The sequence below is a fragment of the Ambystoma mexicanum genome, chromosome 6q (genome assembly GCF_040938575.1).
Source record: "Ambystoma mexicanum isolate Mex_15411 chromosome 6q, UKY_AmexF1_1, whole genome shotgun sequence".
Lineage (NCBI taxonomy): Eukaryota > Metazoa > Chordata > Amphibia > Caudata > Ambystomatidae > Ambystoma > Ambystoma mexicanum.
Genome location: NC_090937.1, coordinates 385,552,827 through 385,566,658, shown reverse-complemented (window position 1 = coordinate 385,566,658; position 13,832 = coordinate 385,552,827).

Genomic DNA, 13,832 nt, shown 5'->3' with positions numbered 1-13,832 from the left:
CAACCCCCAGTCTGTTTGCAGAGGGGAATCTCAGCCATTCTGCCGACCGGCACAACATACACATATAGGCCTCGGGTGTCAAAGCCACCAAGGAAAACAGGTAACCCCATGCATTTCCGAAAAGAGGACACCCGTGGGAATCCGCAGAGATATGATTTGCGCACATCGCCCCAGAATTTATTACCCAGACACCCCCGCAAAGTCCGAAATGTGGGGAAAAAAACGCATTTTCCGCACATTTCGCTCGGCGCACCCTTCGAAACACGCCCCCAACAACACATGGCCTACCGTCCCGCGTTCCCACAGGTGTCCCAATGAAAACGGTACCTCACATGCGTGTTTGCACCTACCTGGCTGGCAAGGGGTAAGCCGAAAACGCAAGCAACCCCCAGTCTGTTTGCAGAGGGGAATCTCAGCCATTCTGCCGACCGACACAACATACAGATATGGGCCTCGGGTGTCAAAGCCACCAAGGAAAACAGGGAACCCCATGCATTTCCAAAAAGAGGACACCCGTGGGAATCCGCAGAGATATGATTTGCGCACATCGCCCCAGAATTTATTACCCAGACACCCCCGCAAAGCCCGAAATGTGGGGAAAAAAATGCATTTTCCGCACATTTCGCTCGGCGCACCCATCGAAACACGCCCCCAACAACACATGGCCTACCGTCCCGCGTTTCCACAGGTGTCCCGATGAAAACGGTACCTCACATGTGTGGGTGCACCTACCTGGCTGGCAAGGGGCAAGCCGAAAACGCAAGCAACCCCCAGTCTGTTTGCAGAGGGGAATCTCAGCCATTCTGCCGACCGGCACAACATACAGATATGGGCCTCGGGTGTCCAAGCCACCAAGGAAAACAGGGAACCCCATGCATTTCCGAAAAGAGGACACCTGTGGGAATCCGCAGAGGTATGATTTGCGCACATCGCCCCAGAATTTATTACCCAGACACCCCCGCAAAGTCCGAAATGTGGGGAAAAAAATGCATTTTCCACACATTTAGCTCGGCGCACCCATTGAAACACGCCCCCAACAACACATGGCCTACCGTCCCGTGTTCCCACAGGTGTCCCAATGAAAACGGTACCTCACATGCGTGGGTGCACCTACCTGGCTGCCAAGGGGCAAGCCGAAAACGCAAGCAACCCCCAGTCTGTTTGCAGAGGGGAATCTCAGCCATTCTGCCGACCGGCACAACATACAGATATGGGCCTCGGGTGTCCAAGCCACCAAGGAAAACAGGGAACCCCATGCATTTCCGAAAAGAGGACACCTGTGGGAATCCGCAGAGGTATGATTTGCGCACATCGCCCCAGAATTTATTACCCAGACACCCCCGCAAAGTCCGAAATGTGGGGAAAAAAATGCATTTTCCACACATTTAGCTCGGCGCACCCATTGAAACACGCCCCCAACAACACATGGCCTACCGTCCCGTGTTCCCACAGGTGTCCCAATGAAAACGGTACCTCACATGCGTGGGTGCACCTACCTGGCTGCCAAGGGGCAAGCCGAAAACGCAAGCAACCCCCAGTCTGTTTGCAGAGGGGAATCTCAGCCATTCTGCCGACCGGCACAACATACACATATAGGCCTCGGGTGTCAAAGCCACCAAGGAAAACAGGTAACCCCATGCATTTCCGAAAAGAGGACACCCGTTGAATCCGCAGAGATATATATTTTGCGCACATCGCCCCAGAATTTATTACCCAGACACCCCCGCAAAGTCCGAAATGTGGGGAAAAAAACGCATTTTCCGCACATTTCGCTCGGCGCACCCTTCGAAACACGCCCCCAACAACACATGGCCTACCGTCCCGCGTTCCCACAGGTGTCCCAATGAAAACGGTACCTCACATGCGTGTTTGCACCTACCTGGCTGGCAAGGGGTAAGCCGAAAACGCAAGCAACCCCCAGTCTGTTTGCAGAGGGGAATCTCAGCCATTCTGCCGACCGACACAACATACAGATATGGGCCTCGGGTGTCAAAGCCACCAAGGAAAACAGGGAACCCCATGCATTTCCAAAAAGAGGACACCCGTGGGAATCCGCAGAGATATGATTTGCGCACATCGCCCCAGAATTTATTACCCAGACACCCCCGCAAACCCCGAAATGTGGGGAAAAAAATGCATTTTCCGCACATTTCGCTCGGCGCACCCATCGAAACACGCCCCCAACAACACATGGCCTACCGTCCCGCGTTTCCACAGGTGTCGCAATGAAAACGGTACCTCACATGTGTGGGTGCACCTACCTGGCTGGCAAGGGGCAAGCCGAAAACGCAAGCAACCCCCAGTCTGTTTGCAGAGGGGAATCTCAGCCATTCTGCCGACCGGCACAACATACAGATATGGGCCTCGGGTGTCCAAGCCACCAAGGAAAACAGGGAACCCCATGCATTTCCGAAAAGAGGACACCTGTGGGAATCCGCAGAGGTATGATTTGCGCACATCGCCCCAGAATTTATTACCCAGACACCCCCGCAAAGTCCGAAATGTGGGGAAAAAAACGCATTTTCCACACATTTAGCTCGGCGCACCCATTGAAACACGCCCCCAACAACACATGGCCTACCGTCCCGTGTTCCCACAGGTGTCCCAATGAAAACGGTACCTCACATGCGTGGGTGCACCTACCTGGCTGCCAAGGGGCAAGCCGAAAACGCAAGCAACCCCCTGTCTGTTTGCAGAGGGGAATCTCAGCCATTCTGCCGACCGGCACAACATACACATATAGGCCTCGGGTTTCAAAGCCACCAAGGAAAACAGGTAACCCCATGCATTTCCGAAAAGAGGACACCCGTGGGAATCCGCAGAGATATGATTTGCGCACATCGCCCCAGAATTTATTACCCAGACACCCCCGCAAAGTCCGAAATGTGGGGAAAAAAACGCATTTTCCGCACATTTCGCTCGGCGCACCCTTCGAAACACGCCCCCAACAACACATGGCCTACCGTCCCGCGTTCCCACAGGTGTCCCAATGAAAACGGTACCTCACATGCGTGTTTGCACCTACCTGGCTGGCAAGGGGTAAGCCGAAAACGCAAGCAACCCCCAGTCTGTTTGCAGAGGGGAATCTCAGCCATTCTGCCGACCGACACAACATACAGATATGGGCCTCGGGTGTCAAAGCCACCAAGGAAAACAGGGAACCCCATGCATTTCCAAAAAGAGGACACCCGTGGGAATCCGCAGAGATATGATTTGCGCACATCGCCCCAGAATTTATTACCCAGACACCCCCGCAAAGCCCGAAATGTGGGGAAAAAAATGCATTTTCCGCACATTTCGCTCGGCGCACCCATCGAAACACGCCCCCAACAACACATGGCCTACCGTCCCGCGTTTCCACAGGTGTCCCGATGAAAACGGTACCTCACATGTGTGGGTGCACCTACCTGGCTGGCAAGGGGCAAGCCGAAAACGCAAGCAACCCCCAGTCTGTTTGCAGAGGGGAATCTCAGCCATTCTGCCGACCGGCACAACATACAGATATGGGCCTCGGGTGTCCAAGCCAATAAAGGAAAACAGGGAATCCCATGTATTTCGAAAAGAGGACACCCGTGGGAATCCGCAGAGGTATTATTTGCGCACATCGCCCCAGAATTTATTACCCAGACACCCCCGCAACTTTGTGCGGAAAATGCGTTTTTTTCCCCACATTTTGGACTTTGCGGGGGTGTCTGGGTAAAAAATTCTGGGGCGAAGTGCGCAAATCATACCTCTGCAGATTTCCATGGGTGTCCTCTTTTCGGAAATGCATGGGGCTCCCTGTTTTCCTTGGTGGCTTGGACACCCGAGGCCCATATCTGTATGTTGTGCCGGTCGGCAGAATGGCTGAGATTCCCCTCTGCGAACAGACTGGGGGTTGCTTGCGTTTTCGGCTTGCCCCTTGCCAGCCAGGTAGGTGCACCCACACATGCGAGGTACCTTTTTCGTCGGGACACCTGTGGGAACACGAGAAGGTATGACATCTGCTGTTGGCGACGTGTTTCGGTGAGTGGACACAGGGAAATGTCTCTGAAATTGGCCGGAAATGAAGACAATTCTCAGACATTTCGCTCTGGCCACCCACCGAAACACACCGCCAACAACACGTGGCCTACCTTCCCGCGTCCCCACACGTGTCCCAATGAAAATGGTACCTCACATGTGTGGGTGCACCTACCGGGGGCGCAAAAGGAAAAGGGTAACCAACTGGGAACCCCAAGCCATTCGCCACTGCCCATTTTGTTCATGTGGGCAACCTACAGATTTGGGCCTAGGGTTGTGAGAGACGGGCCTCTACGACCGGTGGGGGGTGTCTGTACTTCCGCTCCCTATATGGTGGAGGAGAGGCACAGGAGACCCCAGCCAAGATTCTCTATTCGGTAGCAATGGTCGAGCAATCAAGGCCTAGATTCTCAGGAGGTGATGCAGGCTGGTTCTTAAGTACAGTGTATCCCCCAAGCCCCCACAAAGGAATATCCACACTCTGTATTGGTTAGAACACAGTCTTTATATAATCAAAAGTTAAGGTTATGTACATTTATCATGATAACTCACTTTGTACTCTGGCAAAATCTACAATGACAAATATTTACAATCCTAAAGTGGTACCACCCTAGATCTCATTGAAGTGCATGAACAATACTGTACAATATCACACAGACCAATAGAGTGAAACCAGCAATAGAGAGAGGAGAGAAAATAAGATGGTTGAGCAATAGGCAGAATACTGACCCCTACCACTAGGCACAGTTCTGTGTGGAGATCCCCCCACCTGGGCAACCTGTAAAGAAAGATATAGTACCAGCCCAGTCCATATATTGCTCTGCAAGTCTTATTCCCTCCTATAATGTTTTTACCCCCCCAATGTACCTGGTGGAGTTGAGCTCCTCGAAGGCGTCGACAAAAGTCGAGGGACTCGCTGTTCGGCGACGGGGAATCGACGGCCCTTCTTGAATGCCTTCCCTTTCAAGCGGGAGGCACGGGGCGTCGAACGTCCGTCGACGAACGAGGTAGAACGATGTCGAAGAGGCGGCAGCTTCGTCCGAGCGGTGCTCGTCGGCGTCGGGGCGTCGGCGTCCTGCAAGGCGGAGGTGTGCGGGGCACCTCGATGACAATAGTTCTGGACCGCAAAGATTGTAGAGACGGGAGCCCAGCAAGGGCGTCGAGTCGTTGTTAGGGAGAATTCTCTGTTTAGGCTGAATTTCCCTACCTAGTGAGTCCCCCAGCAGCTTTGCTGGATTTCTGGGGTTTCTTTTTTTCTCCTGCCAAGAGTGAGACTCTTTTACCCTCACTCTTGGACATGTTGAAGTGTGTTTTCTTGGTTAAACCTTGTGTTGAAGGGGCTATGGGGTCTTTTACTCCATAGGGCTTCATGTATTTTTGTGATGTGGGTTACACAGCACCCTCTGTGCCGTAACCCAAGGGTGTCCTAGGGACCCCCCAACATAGACTCCATACCCTGGGACTGACTACTGTCTCCCAGGGCATGTAAAGTCACCAAAGACTTTGCTAGTCTTGAATCCTGAACAGAACCAGTACAAACCATCATATTGTGGACGTACTGGCTGGGGCAATTCGATTGCCCCAGGGTCTGTTAGTCGAGGGGGCACGTCTCCGTCCCCCCTGATCGAGTTTTGGCTGGTGGCAGTGGAAACTACTTTTTATATTCGACCGCGAATATTTCCCTATGGGATTTCCCATTGTTTTAGGCTAACACATTTAATTATTTATTTACGGTAGCCTTAAACATACCGGCGGTTTATATATTTATTATTATAACTCCGGTTGGGACTTTTTGCCAAAACTTGATTCTAAAATGGCGTTGGCGTTCGCCTCTGTAACTCTGACCCAAAGTGGAGCCCTTTGTTCCACTTTTGGCGGGCTTCTCCACAGAAGCCCTCCAAAGTGGTGCCACTCTGTCTGGGGTACTTAGGAGGGGTGGAGGGGGATTTAGGCACCCTGGACTGAGTTACCTTGGTAACTCAAGTCGCACTCCGTCCTGATTGGCCCAAGTGGTGAGCCGGCCGGCTCACCACTTAGCATGTTTGAGTGACAGCTAGGCTGGGTGAATGGGGGTTTGCTGCATAAAAGCAGGACTTTGGGGACTGGAACTTCAGAAGTCGCCACAGGACCAAGAATCCGACGAGGGAAGAGCTGAGCCGACCTGCTTCGACGACACCACCCGGTGGAGCCCTGCTGAACCGTCTCACCACTTTTCCCGACGACCGAGGAGAACTCTTAACGGAGTGGCTCCTTCCCTTGACTGGTGGGGACAACCAGTTTTCACCTTCTTTTCGCTCCTCGAGGTATCTCGTGGCCGCCTTGCCCGTGCCAAGCACCCCGGCAACCGGAATACCACACTTTTACCCCTAACCGCGAAAGTCGGTACAACCCTTTCACCGGAGGACTCCGCGGCTGGTTTCTTCCCGGGCAGTGCAACGACCTTCTTCTTCTGCTCTTCAGCGAGAACTTCTTCTCCCCTGACCGACGTCGAGCCTTGCTGCCACTGCCTGGAACAACTGCCACCGCTGGAGGATCCTTTCTGCTTAAGGTACCGTGTTCCGCCTGGCTTCCCTTGCCACCGACTGTACGGGGTAGATTTAGCCCCCGGCTTTCGACCCTGGGAGTGCCTGGGACACCCTGGCTAAACTTTCTAAGCCACTCTCAACTCTTTCTAACTCTTTGCAAGACTTTGAATCCCTAATAACAGTGTGATCTTGGGCACATTTTCGCTCCGGCTACTCTAAGAGTGGGCCCTGCCTAGTGACTTTTGCTCACCTGTGACTTTGTGCTTCTTTGAGCCTATTGCAAGTGTTCTGGACCTTAGAGTGGTGTGTTTAACCTATTTCTGTTTCTTTTTATCCCTTCCTTGAACCTACTAGAGTGTCATCTAACGTTAAGCGCTCACCTCTGTTTTAATTATGTGATGTTAACTTAGAGTTGTCTAGATAGGAGTAAGGGTTGGAACTGCTTTCATTATAACTGTGTTTGAAGTGATTTTACTATATTTTGCTAGAGTGATTTCAACTTATGTGTGGTTAATAAATAAATAACTATATACTTTTGAAACCAAGCTCCGGTCAGTGTTTTCTTGTGCTATTGTATTTGAGTACCTATTGTGTATACTTTACATACTGCCTAACTCTTCTTGAGGGAAGTCTGACTGCTCAGCCACAGCTACCAGGTAAATCTGGGTGGTGCAGACTGCTACCAAGTGGGTTTACTTCTATACCTGTAGTCTTAAATCTTTTGCAGTGTTCCCTAAGTGAACTGCACAGGTTTCTGCCTAACACTGGTGTACAGCGGTGGGATTTGTATTGAGTATACATTTTATTGTGCTTTAAATACCTTAGTGCAACTAACCACAAAGCTTAGCACTGTAAAAGTAAACCTCTAACATGTCAGTTATAGAAAGCTATAGTCAAGAGTCCCTTGCAGCCAAAACTGCTGATTGTTTAAGAGTGCTCTGTAAACATAAGGATCTCCTGACTAAGGGCAAGAAAATGGAGCTGATTGAAAGATTGTTAGCTAACCAAAGTCTGGGTGATGGTTCAGAGGAACCTATCACTCCAGCAACTGTAGATGACACTATTGAAGTTAACATGGAGCAAAATGTTGATGATTCTGAGGAAGAGTCAGAAGAGGAGGGTGAGGCTGTTGTGACTGTCCCCCCTAGGCCTCTGCCTGCTCTACCTGCTGTACCTACTGGACCTTTACCAGGTCCCACATTTAGTCCTCAGTACTTTGAACTGGAGAAAATGAAACTAGAATTGGAGTATAAGAAACTTAATGCTCAAACTGACAAAGAACTAAGGCTAAGGGAAATGGAGCTCAAGTATGACTTAGAAATGAAGAAATTATCTGTTGAGAATGTTTCTCTCTCTGGCTCCTCTAGAAGTTCCAGTCCTAAAAGACCCCGGATGCCTAAAGAATTGATTGGTATGTATGAGCCTAAGTTGGATGTGTTGGATTGGTTGTCTCTGTTTGAATATAATCATGGGCTCCAGAACATCACAGGAAATGACTTACTCACCTGGTTGTTCTCTAGGCTTCCCCCTGTTGCAACTGATGTGGTAATGGAGATGGGGGAGGAGGATAGGAAGGACTATGAATGTGTGAAACTAGCTTTGATAGCTAGGTTTGGGAAAACCCCTTCCCAGTATCTTAAGAGGTTTAGGAGCCTCAAAAAGCATGATGGTACCCCTTGGGCTACCTGGGTGAGTGAAGGGTTGAAAAACTTAGAGGGATGGATTAAGGGTTACAAGGTGAACACTTATGAAGGTATGAAGAATTTGTTTATGTTGGAGACTATTTATGATGCCTGCTCTCCTGAGCTCAGACAACACTTGGCTGATTCCAAGGAATTAGATTCCCGGAAACTGGCTAGGGCTGCTGACTTGTGGGTTGCCAACAGGGCCACTCACAAGGATTCTGGGGTAACTCAGAAGAAGGATGGGGAGAAACAGCCAAAAACAGACTCCAAAGAGAATTCTAATAATTCCTATCCCAAAGAGGGCCCCAAACCACAAAATAACCAGGGTAAGCCACATGGGAAACCTATTCAGGCTACTGTACCTACTGGCCACAAGCCAGAAGGAGGTCAGAACAAGCCACCCTTCCAGAGAGCATTTGGACAATGCTATGTCTGTCAGGGTACTGACCATATCAAAGGAGATCCCAAGTGCAAGGGTAAACCTGCAGGGATCAGCACAGTCTCCTTAGCCTTCACTCCTGAGGATGAAGTACAGATGGCTAGTGCCCACTTTGAACTCTTTGCTGAAGAACCCTTGGGTCTTCAAGCAACTGTAAACTTAGAGCCTATGGGTCTGGTTAGTCCCCAGAATAGGGTTGTGTATAACTCCCTACCTGTTAACTCTAAGGTGTATTATGTGGACAGTGTTCTTGTCAATGGCCAGGATACTCCTGCCAGGAGAGACACTGGGGCCAGCAGAACAGTAGTGGATGAAAGCTTCTTTCAACCTGAGGATGTGGCCAAAGCACCCAAAGGTCCCACTAAGATGTCTGGAGGCCCTGTCCAAATGGTTCCTATTCTACCAGCCCTCATTCAGTGTAACAACATGACAGTGAGGATCCCTGTCAGTGTTCAGACTGAGGTACCTGGGAAGGTCCTGTTGGGGAATGACCTAAGAACTCTAGGAGTAGTGTCACATACCCCCAGGCCTCCCAGTATGGAGAAGCAGAACTTAACCAAATTGGCTAGAAAGGCTACCTTGAAGGACCCTTCTAAGCCTGTGGGACCCTCTACTGAGAACCCCACTACAAGCCTTGGGTTTAGTAAGTTGACCTCTGACCCAGGCACCTTTCAGGATAGTATGCTAGGAACATGGGAGCCCCAACCAAGCTCCATCATTGTTCCCCTAGTCTCAGAGTCTCTGACTCCCCCTGCTTCTGAGGAAGAGGTGGATAGACCAACTAGGCCCCTATCTGGACCTGAGAGAACTGGTAATTCTCAGTGCTGGTGGAAAACCAGAAAAGAAAAGTCTAAGGCCAAAAACCTTCAGACTGTTGGACCTTCTACTGAAGACCCCAACTCAAATCCTAATATTAGGGGGGAAACTCCTAAAATAGGTAAGGGTAGATCTAAGAGGAAGGGGAAGCAGGTACATTGCCTAACCCCAACCCCTCCAACCAAGAGGCCTAAGACCCAACCTGCTCCCACAAGAGAGGTGGTGAGGAACCTTGGAGGCCCCTCTAGATCTAAGGGAATCCTTTATAAGGACCCCTTCAAAAAGCCTAACCTAGGTTCAGAAGTTGTACCAACTTCTGAGGGACTGGTCAACCAGATCCCCTATAACAAAAAGACTGATGTTCCTCAAAGGGTCTGTAGGTCCGTTAGCTTGCAGAGAAAACCTTTGAGTTCTCCATTGAACATAGGTCAAGGTGTCACCATCAAAATGCTGATGGACTCTCTAGGATGTATATCATCGACTAGAGGTATGAGGTTCATCCAGGAGTGGATTAAATCCTCCTGTCCCTTAGTCTGGGGGGGGCGAGTGTTAGGGAGAATTCTCTGTTTAGGCTGAATTTCCCTACCTAGTGAGTCCCCCAGCAGCTTTGCTGGATTTCTGGGGTTTCTTTTTTTCTCCTGCCAAGAGTGAGACTCTTTTACCCTCACTCTTGGACATGTTGAAGTGTGTTTTCTTGGTTAAACCTTGTGTTGAAGGGGCTATGGGGTCTTTTACTCCATAGGGCTTCATGTATTTTTGTGATGTGGGTTACACAGCACCCTCTGTGCCGTAACCCAGGGGTGTCCTAGGGACCCCCCAACATAGACTCCATACCCTGGGACTGACTACTGTCTCCCAGGGCATGTAAAGTCACCAAAGACTTTGCTAGTCTTGAATCCTGAACAGAACCAGTACAAACCATCATATTGTGGACGTACTGGCTGGGGCAATTTGATTGCCCCAGGGTCTGTTAGTCGAGGGGGCACGTCTCCGTCCCCCCTGATCGAGTTTTGGCTGGTGGCAGTGGAAACTACTTTTTATATTCGACCGCGAATATTTTCCTATGGGATTTCCCATTGTTTTAGGCTAACACATTTAATTATTTATTTACGGTAGCCTTAAACATACCGCCGGTTTATATATTTATTATTATAACTCCGGTTGGGACTTTTTGCCAAAACTTGATTCTAAAATGGCGTTGGCGTTCGCCTCTGTAACTCTGACCCAAAGTGGAGCCCTTTGTTCCACTTTTGGCGGGCTTCTCCACAGAAGCCCTCCAAAGTGGTGCCACTCTGTCTGGGGTACTTAGGAGGGGTGGAGGGGGATTTAGGCACCCTGGACTGAGTTACCTTGGTAACTCAAGTCGCACTCCGTCCTGATTGGCCCAAGTGGTGAGCCGGCCGGCTCACCACTTAGCATGTTTGAGTGACAGCTAGGCTGGGTGAATGGGGGTTTGCTGCATAAAAGCAGGACTTTGGGGACTGGAACTTCAGAAGTCGCCACAGGACCAAGAATCCGACGAGGGAAGAGCTGAGCCGACCTGCTTCGACGACACCACCCGGTGGAGCCCTGCTGAACCGTCTCACCACTTTTCCCGACGACCGAGGAGAACTCTTAACGGAGTGGCTCCTTCCCTTGACTGGTGGGGACAACCAGTTTTCACCTTCTTTTCGCTCCTTGAGGTATCTCGTGGCCGCCTTGCCCGTGCCAAGCACCCCGGCAACCGGAATACCACACTTTTACCCCTAACCGCGAAAGTCGGTACAACCCTTTCACCGGAGGACTCCGCGGCTGGTTTCTTCCCGGGCAGTGCAACAACCTTCTTCTTCTGCTCTTCAGCGAGAACTTCTTCTCCCCTGACCGACGTCGAGCCTTGCTGCCACTGCCTGGAACAACTGCCACCGCTGGAGGATCCTTTCCGCTTAAGGTACCGTGTTCCGCCTGGCTTCCCTTGCCACCGACTGTACGGGGTAGATTTAGCCCCCGGCTTTCGACCCTGGGAGTGCCTGGGACACCCTGGCTAAACTTTCTAAGCCACTCTCAACTCTTTCTAACTCTTTGCAAGACTTTGAATCCCTAATAACAGTGTGATCTTGGGCACATTTTCGCTCCGGCTACTCTAAGAGTGGGCCCTGCCTAGTGACTTTTGCTCACCTGTGACTTTGTGCTTCTTTGAGCCTATTGCAAGTGTTCTGGACCTTAGAGTGGTGTGTTTAACCTATTTCTGTTTCTTTTTATCCCTTCCTTGAACCTACTAGAGTGTCATCTAACGTTAAGCGCTCACCTCTGTTTTAATTATGTGATGTTAACTTAGAGTTGTCTAGATAGGAGTAAGGGTTGGAACTGCTTTCATTATAACTGTGTTTGAAGTGATTTTACTATATTTTGCTAGAGTGATTTCAACTTATGTGTGGTTAATAAATAAATAACTATATACTTTTGAAACCAAGCTCCGGTCAGTGTTTGCTTGTGCTATTGTATTTGAGTACCTATTGTGTATACTTTACATACTGCCTAACTCTTCTTGAGGGAAGTCTGACTGCTCAGCCACAGCTACCAGGTAAATCTGGGTGGTGCAGACTGCTACCAAGTGGGTTTACTTCTATACCTGTAGTCTTAAATCTTTTGCAGTGTTCCCTAAGGGAACTGCACAGGTTTCTGCCTAACAGTCGTCCGGGTCTTTGAGGTCGTCGGGTGGCGGGAAACCCACCGGCAGGTTTCTCCTCGGCACGTTGGTCGTCCTCGACTTTCTCCGGCAGGATAAGCGGTCGAGGAAGGGTCGAGAGAGTCCTTCGATTGAATGTTCTTAGGCAAAGGAGCAGACGGCTCCGGTCGTCGGCGGCACGGCGTCGAGTGGTTCCCACGGCTGGGTAACACAACTTCGACGGGCCTCCAGCGGTTTCACAAACCTGCGAACCCTGGTCGACGGCAATGGACTTCGACGGCGTCGATGTCCGGGTGCTTCACTTCGATCTCCTCAGCGGTCCCGTCTCGGGTCGACAACCTTTCGAGGGTCTGTCTTCCAGGGCGCTTCGGCGAAGATGGAGCGGTGCTCGATGGTCCCTCGGAGCACGGGAAGAGGGCGCCTTACCAGGTCCTCTCTCGGGTCAGCCCTCGACGATCTCGTCAGCCTTCGGATCGGTCGAAGCAAATGCCACAGCAAGTCTTCTTCTTCCAGCTGGACGTCGAGGATCAGCAGTTCCAGTTACTCGTAGAGTGGAAACTCAGCTCCCTGGCTGCTTCAGGAGCACAATGGTCGCTTCTCAACCAAAGGTCCCTTCTGAACACTTTTCCAGTGGTGAGAGGTCCCCAGATATACTATCCTCTCTCTCATCCACGCTGCTGGCACACACTCAGCAGCCAATCATACTGCAGGGCATTCATGCAGTCAGTCAGCCAATCAGGCACACAGTGCATTCAGGCCACACTCCTCCCTTCCAGACACTCACAACAGGGAATGTGGATTGGGACAAGTACCCAGCCATTCAACACTACACACTGCATTCAGGCCAGTTTCGGGCAGGGCTGTCTCAGTCTTTGTCTCTCATGCCAGAAACCAGACAACCACAACAAGAAGTGTATATTGGTCACACACTCCATTCACCCAGGTCCCACCCACAGGAGGTACCCACAACATACAGTCACCGGGAAGGCTCCAGTCAGTCTAGCTGGGCCTTCACAACAATACCATACATGGAGCTTCCACCCAACAGCCAGTCAGGGGGAAGGGACAGAGACAGGGCTTCCCAGGACTTTGGGAAAACAAGATATCAGGCAATAGAAAGCAAGAGGCCACAGGGGCCATCTTGTTTTCTATTAGGAATCAACAGATCCCAATGGCAGGGCCAGGGTATCCCAAAATGGAGGACACCCGGAGCACCTGTCAAATTCAGCACAGAGCTGCCACCAGCCCATACCCTGCTCTGGGGTCACCCACAGGTGCCCAAATACATACACTAGGGGCACAGGGTTGTACCCGTACCCATGGGTGCCATAAGGGTATCCCATGGGTCTGTTCACCAAACCAAAAGAGAGAGCTGCACTGCCAGGAGTCCCACATGGACTCCGGGGCAGAAAACATAACAGAACACAGTGTAAAAACAGAAAAAGGACAAGGACTCAGAGGCCCTGTCCCTCAGATGCATTTCCAGCATCACAAGGGTGTCGAAGCCAGCAAGGGAAACAGGGAACCCCATGCATTTCCCAAAAGAGGACACCCGTGGGAATCCACAGAGGTCTGCCTTGCGCAAATTGCCCCAGTTTTTATTAGCCGCAATCCCCAACAAAGTGTGATATTTGGTGGGGAAAAAACACAATGTTCACTTTGTCTGGGATTCTGGGTAATAAATTCTGGGCCGCTTCGCG